Below are 8,073 nucleotides of genomic sequence, written 5' to 3'. Positions count from 1 at the left end.
GTCATCAAAGTGATCTCATTTGGAGGAGCTCTCGGTATGTTCGCGTACCTTTGGCACGAGTCACACTTTTGGACATAGTCTATACAATCTTTTTTCATTGTTGGCCAGAAGTATCCCTGCCTCAATATTTTCTTTGAGAGGCTGGGTCCTCCCGTATGATCTCAACAGAACCCTTCATGGACCTCCAGCATGATTTGTCTAGCTTCAGGGTCCGATACACACCTTAAATAAGGCATGCTGAGTCCTCTCCGGTAGAGAATTTGATCCATCATTACATAACGATGAGCCTGATACTGAATCTTTCGAGACAGTGCCCTCTCTTGGGGCAACTCACCTGTGGTTATGTATTTTATGATGGGGACCATCCAGCTGGGTTCTTGCCCAACCGTTTGTGTGGTCTCTTTTATAAAGATGCTTGGCTCTGCCAAGCGTTCCACTGTTACTATCCCCAGCTCTTCGATTTCGCTGTCCGAGGCTAACTTAGCCAGACAGTCCGCGTGAGCGTTCTTTTCTCGGGGGATTCTTTCTATTTTATAGTCCGTGAACTCGTGGAGCAGTTCTCGGACTATTGTTACGTACCCGGCCATCCTTTCGCCGCGAGTTTGGTATTCTCCGGAAACTTGGTTTACGACCAGCTGAGAATCGCTGTAGACTTCCACCCTCTTGGCTCCTACAGCTTTAGCCAATTTTAGCCCTGCTATCAGGGCCTCATATTTGGCTTCATTATTCGAAGCTGTGAAGTTGAATCGGAGTGCTGCCTGGAGCCGCAACCGAGTAGGTGATATCATAGCCACTCCGGCTCCTGAACCGTTTTCATTAGAAGCTCCATCCACAAATACTCTCCAAGTGGGGATGGGTGGCTCCGGTGTATTGGCTGTTGCCTCGGCTTCATTACATTCGGTGATGAAGTCCGCCAAGGCTTGGCCTTTTATGGAAATCCGGGGCACGTAATGTAAGTCGAACTGACTCAGCTCCATTGCCCACTTGAGGAGTCTTCGGATGCTTCGAGCTTACGGAGAACTTGCCGGAGTGGATGATTGGTCAAAATTCTGATCGGATGGGCTTGGAAGTATGGTCTCAACTTCCGTGATGCCATCAGGAGGCAGAATACTAACTTTTCAATAACCGGGTACCTTGTCTCGGCCCCTACCATGCGTTTACTAACATAGTACACGGGGTGCTGAATTTTTTCTTCCTCCCGGACTAGTGCAGCACTGACCGCATGCTCGGAGACGGCCAAGTAAAGGAACAAGTCTTCTCCAAGGACGGGTTTTGATAGGATAGGAGGTTTGGCCATGTGGTCTTTTAACCTTTTGAATGCCTCCTCGCATTCATCCGTCCATTCGAACTTTTGGCATTTCTTCAGTATGTTGAAGAAGGGTATGCACTTGTCCGTGGACCGTGAGATAAAGCGGCTCAGTGCGGCTACCTTTCCGGTCAAACTTTGCACGTCCTTATGTTTCTTGGGGGATGGCATGTCCAGGAGAGCTTGGATTTTCTCCGGGTTCGCCTCGATCCCCCTTTGGCTGACTATGAAGCCCAGGAATTTTCCCGACTTGACCCCGAAGGTGCATTTTTTCGGGTTGAGTTTCATGCCGTATCTCCGGACGACTTCGAAACATTCCTCTAAGTCGCTTGCATGGCTGTTGCATGCTTTGGATTTGACGAGCATGTCGTCTACATATACTTCCATGTTTCGTCCCAGGAGGCTTTTAAACATCCGGTTAACCATTCTTTGATAGGTTGCTCCGGCGTTTTCGGTCCGAAAGGCATGACTAGGTAACAAGTATACCCCCTTATCGGTCCCGAAGCTAGTGCACTCCCGGTCCGCCGTATGCATTTTTATTTGGTTGTACCCGGCATAGGCATCCATGAAAGACGGCGGCTTAAATCCGGACGTGGCGTCCACCATCCGGTCGATCTGGGCGGCGGAAAGCGATCCTTTGGGCGAGGCTTTGTTTAGATCCGTGAAATCTATACAAACCCGCCAAGTCCCGTTTGGCGTGGGCACCAGGACCGGATTGGCCAGCCATTCGGATAGTATACGTCGCGGATCATGCTATTGGACAAAAGTTTATCCACCTCTTTCTCTAAGGCCTCGGCTTTCACCGAGTCGAGCGGGCGTCTCTTTTGCTGTACAGGGGGCATGTCCGGGTTGACATTGAGTACATGGGTGATGACATGAGGGCTGATGTCGGTCATGTCTTCTTGGCGCCATGCAAAAATGTCGATGGCGCCCTTCAGTGTTTTTATTATTTTATCTTTTTCCTCCGGATCTAGGCTTCTCCCTATCCGGAGTACTTTGGTGGAGTCGTCGTCGCACACTGGTATTTCTTCGACGTCCTCCATTGGTTCTACGACCCTTTCGGATCCTATGCGAGGATCCAGCTCGTCTTCTTCGGCCTTCTCTATTTCGGGGGCCCCGGACCATGAGTACTTGGCAAGTGGGTGGCAACATTGTAACATTGCCCGGCCTCTCCTTGATTTCCCCTCACCGTTCCGACTCGGCTTCTGGGTAGGGAATTTTAGGCATAGGTGTCGGATTGAAGTTATTGCACCAAAGTCAACGAGGGCGGTCGGCCTAAGATTGCGTTGTAGGTCGTTGGACGGTCTACCACCACGAAGGTGCAATACTTGAATGTGCTTTGGGGGGTATCCGGCACGGTAACCTGGGAGCCCGACTTTTCCCATCGGGATTAGCGTTGTCCCTTTAAACCCTGTGAGCTGCGATCCACTAGGAGAGAGGTCCCGGTCGGTCAACCCTATCGCAGTGAAGGCTTCTTTGAAGAGCAAGTTCACGGAACTTCCATTGTCAATCAGGACCCTAGCCACCACTTTATTTGCGATGGGGGTCTCTATGACCAGCGGGTCGTGATGAGGAAAACGCACCGTCTTGGCGTCTTCTTCCGTGAACGTTATGGGTTGGTCCATTAGCCGAGGCCTTTGAGCTGGGAGTTGAGTGACCTCCCACACCTCACTGTGTCTTGCGGCCTCGGCATATCTCTTTCGCTCCTTTCGAGTGTTTCCTCCGATATGGGGACCTCCGGAGATCATGGCTACCCGTCCATTCGGCCGGGGCGGTAGTCCGGGTATATGCTGGGTGTCACCTGCGGGAGCAGTGGAGGCAATACTCTGCCGTACCCCCGGTGTTCCCGAAGGCATACCCCCGCCACTCGCCCGGGTTAAGGTTGGGCAACCTATTTTTGATCCACTCATAGAGGTGGCCCAAACGGATCGATTCTCAATCTCATCTTTGAGATTTTTACACTCATTGGTCTTGTGGCCAATGTCGTTGTGGTACTCGCACCTTTTACTCGGATCTCTCCGGAGCCGTCTCTGTACAATGGCCGGGGTCTCCGGTAGTGCGTATTCGCCTTGTGGCAAAATATACACGTTCCCGAGAGTCCGTGAGCTCTGTGTCTTGGGTGTATTGGGGTGTGTACCCCTTCTTTTGGCGCTTCTCTCCGTTCGGGTGCTGCCCTTGGAAGACCTTTTGCTTCTCGACCCCAGGTAGGGCTGTTAAGCTAGCGGTCGGGGCAGCTGTGAAGGAGCCCGTCCATTCACCCGGACGGGTTGCGTAATGGGAAGATGCGGGGGCAAAGCTTGGCCCCGTCGTATCCGGAGTGGCGAAAACCGTATGCCACTTATCGGAGGGGTCGCGGTCGGGACAGACCCGAGGGCGATACTCCCGGCATGTATCCGGCTATCCGGTGGGATAATAGCCTCCGTAAGCCACGATGCCGGGCTTCTTCGAGGTTAATATATTTTTGGACTCGCTTCGGAAGTCCCGAAGGCTAGCAGCGCCTTCTTGCGTAATTCGTTCCGAAGGGAGTCCGGTGCGGATTCACCTTGGAGAAGCGCAAGCTGTTGTCCGTCGTCGACCTTCTTGGTCTTCGAGGCTTCCTCTCGGAACCTCTTGATGTAATTCTTCAAGGTCTCGGTGGGCAGTTGCTTGATGTTGGTCAAGGCACTAACCTCCAAGTTGACCTTCTTGGCGGCGACAAATTGTCTCCGGAAGTTGGTTTGGAGTTTGTTCCAACATCCCACCGATCCTGGTTCCAATTTCTTGAACCATTCCTCTGCCGATCCGCTCAGAGTGAGGGGGAAGCATAGGCATTTGGCGTCATTGTCGACCCGCATGACCGTCATGACTCGGTTGAATCGTGACAAGTGATCACCGGGGTCGGAGTTCCCGGTATATGCCGCCATCTCGGGCATCTTGAAGTTTTTAGGGAGCTCCGCCTCCGGGATATGTTTGGCACAAGGCTCCCGATCCTCACCGTCCGAGCTCGGAGTCATCTCCCTTCGCCTCCGGGAGACTCGGGCAATATCTTTTCGAAGTATGGCAAGCTCGCCATAATCCCTTCGTTTACTGATGCGAGGAGACTACGGTCCGTATCTTTTTTGGTCAAGGTGATCCGGAGGTCACCTTGATTCCCATTGATTTGATTTCTCGGATCAATGGGTGGACATCTCTGTCCTCCTCTTCCTCTACCCCCTGGTTCCTGGTGCACGGAAACGCTTTTCCGGTCCCCTCGATCCTGAGGGCCAAGACTCCCTCTTTGGGGCTTGCCCCTCTGCGGACCTTTCCCTTTAGGAAAATCCGAGCGGACCTTTCGCGGATCCTGCGCCCTTTTCTTTCGACCAGGGGCAGAAGTAGGGTTTTTTGTTTGGTTTTCCTCAGCAGGGTGCCTTATAGGGCTAGGTTCCCTAGGCCTTCCCGCCGGGAATTAGGCGAAGACGTCGCTGGCTCCCCGTCGAGTCCAGCGGCCATCGCCTTGGGATGCACGTGAATACCAGCTGCCTCCATGGCTTTCTGCATGGCTAGCATCACTTCATGCATTTTTTTATTTTGCACTTTCTGAGCTTCGATCTCAGCTTCATGATCGATAGCTTTTTGTCTGAGGAGCACCAGCTCTTGGTAGCTTCCATCATCATAAGCATACTCGTCGAGGTGTTCCTCGCGGTTTTCATCGGGAACTATTCCTTCTTCTTCTTCCTCGGACTCCTCTGCTGCCCTTGAGGCTACATCTTCCTCATTGGGATCTTGAGCATCTTCTAGAGGGCGAGGATGACGTGTAGCTCTTGTCTCCACCATTATCGTGAAGTTAAATGCTTGTTGTGAAGCAGCTTTCCTCAGCTCTCAATGAAAGCACCAAAATGTTGACCGAGGTTTTCGACAACTATTAAAATATAATTATAATAATTAGCTGTAAGAAAGTGAGATGAAGACTTTTTACGTGGTTGGGGCGTTAATGAGCCTTAGTCCACGAGCCACTGCTATTAATGGATGTATTTAATACAGATTCTACACTTGAGAGAATGTTTTTCTCTTAAATACAGAGAATGTTCTTGGTGAGTTTTTTTTTCTTCTTGCTCTTTTGCAACCAAGATTCTCCGACCCCATTAAATGAGCTTTGAGGGGGTATTTATAGTGTTTTGGTGGGGTAATCCCTAGAATTGTTCTTACACATGTGTCTGTAAGTATCCATAAAGTTGGGCATTTCCGATGAATATACCATGGGTGATGCATGGTCAAATCCCTAGGTGCTGTAGGGTTTTTATGGAGAATGTCCTTTTTGTCTTATGATTGACGTGACTCTTCGCAGAGTAGCCGTCGCTAGACTTAAATGATCATTACTGTAGCGCTGCTGTTCGGGGGTTGTGCCGTTAGACTTTATTGCGTGTTACAGTCCCAACACGCTTCCTCCCATGCAGCATTAAATGCGACTTGATTTCTCGGGAGAGACCTGACACATCCCGGAGGGCCTTTACGCTATACTAGCTTCCAAGAGTAACTTGTACTCCGGATGTCTCCTCCGGGACCCATGCTAATAGCCCTTCCTGGTGGCATAAAAATACTTAGCAAATCTTTCCAAGTTATCTGATCCACGTGTCCCCTCTTGACTGGTCCACGTATTTTGGGCAAATTTTGGAGCAACACATACGAAAGGGGGATCACAACCTAAATAGTCAAAGCTCTGTTAATATTATTCTAAGTTTTCCTCTTCTTCAAGAGAAACTCAGAATACAAAGTTAGGATTTCTAGCTAAAATAATTTAAAAACATAAAAAAAATATGCCCTTTGCGGCTAATAGATTGACTCGTAGATTAGGGTTAATTAACACTTGAACCACATAAAAATCTCCATCTCATTTATTTTTGTATTTTATTTCTTAAGCTCTTAAATATTTAGTTACTAAAACCTCGGTAAACATTTTTGGTACTTTCTGTTGGGCTTTATGCCCTAAATAAAACGCTATTTTAATGTAATCTCTATCATTTGAATATCAATAAAGAGACAGAAGTATTTTTTATCACTCATTTAATGTGTCATTTGGTTCATGTTATCGTTTATATGTTTATTTGATTTATAAATTCATCCAAACCCTTATCACATTAATTGTAACACCCTAACTAATTTAGGCGTATTACGTGATTTTTAAACGTACTGTGCAGCTCGTTGCTAATCAACGAGGTTTATGGAAAAACGTGATTAATTAAAATTTTGCTTTTTCATTAAACTTATAAACCATTTTAACAAAAAGTCTCGGGATCCCGATTTATAAAAATATTTACAAACGTTTTTACTATTCAACTTTTACATCAAAATAAGGTCATCTAACGACCGTTACAAAAATCTCACCGTCGTCCCGAGGATCGTACGCTCCAGGCCTAACCGCCTCGACATGTACAATCCCATAAGCTCGCTCACGGTCCATCAGCAACTGCCTTGCCTTTACCTACACATGAACGTAAACTGTGAGTCGACAGACTCAGTAAGAAAAGCATACTAATATCATACATAAAACTGACTGCCGTGTCCAACACGATACTGAGTCCCGCTACTGCCATGTCCAACATGGTACTGAGCACTACTGCCATGTCCAACATGGTACTGAGTTTTGAACGTTCAGGGGACGGTACTATTGACAAGTATCCTCCTGATCGGTCGAACCGGTCATACTCCGGCTGCTGGTCATACTCCAGCCTGTACCGACGGGATAGGTCAATAGATCGAACCACCAACCGGTGTCGGCTGATCGGCCGAACCGGTCATACTCCGATTCTTGGTCATACTCCGGCTGTACCGACGTGACAGGGTTGGGTGGTTCGAAGCCTAAATACATATCTAATGTAAACTAACAGGCTTCCTACATGCACGCTAAACATGTAATCTACATATGCATACCGTTATACTAATCTTACCCGGATTCCGATTTCGGTGTGTGCGGCCAACCCGACCGGAACCGAAGCCGAACGGCGGACATCGGCTCCTAAACCATAAAAATCACAACACTATAAGTGACACGCTAAATCACTTCCCGGGGACTAAAACTCGAAACTAAAAGTTTCCCTATCGATAAAAAGCATGGCAATACCCCTAAAAACCCAAAAACGAGGAAAACTAGGGTTCTGAAAAATCCCCAACCGGAAGACCGGTTGCCCAACCGGAATTCCGGTTCTGGGAAAATCTGAACCCCCATCCGGAATTCCGGATGCTCAACCGGAATTCCGGTTCCTCGCAGGCAGCAACCAAAAATTTCCATAACTTGACCAATTCGACCCCAATTGATCCCAAACTTTCCAGACCTCCTCTTTAGGTCCCAAATAACAATTCTAGAGTATCAAACCTACCCAGAAATCCCACATGCAAAATTCACCATTGGAGCTCAAGCTTTGAGTTCCAAACTCAAGCTTGAGCAAAACCACTTAAACAAGCAATCCAATAGCATAAAACAACATAACTAAGCATCATATAACCTCTGCAAACTAACAAGAACAACAGTAACAACACAGAACATAAACATAGCATTTTCTCACAAAATTCACCTATTTTCACATATAATTTAAAAGCTTGAACAACCTAACTAACATGCTTTCAACACAGCTCATTTAACATCAAAAATCATGCTTTGAATCAACCTAAATCAACAACAAAACACAGCAGAAACATCTCTCAAAAATCACATGCATTTCATCCATTTTCATCATTTTTCTCAAGTAATTTAAAGAGAAATAGTTAGAATTTACATACCACAACCTAGAGTTCACAAATAGGATGAATTTAGC

Source organism: Cannabis sativa, chromosome 3, assembly GCF_029168945.1.
Source record: "Cannabis sativa cultivar Pink pepper isolate KNU-18-1 chromosome 3, ASM2916894v1, whole genome shotgun sequence".
Classification (NCBI taxonomy): domain Eukaryota; kingdom Viridiplantae; phylum Streptophyta; class Magnoliopsida; order Rosales; family Cannabaceae; genus Cannabis; species Cannabis sativa.
The sequence above is the reverse complement of the archived record's forward strand: the minus strand, read 5'-3'. Positions refer to the sequence as shown.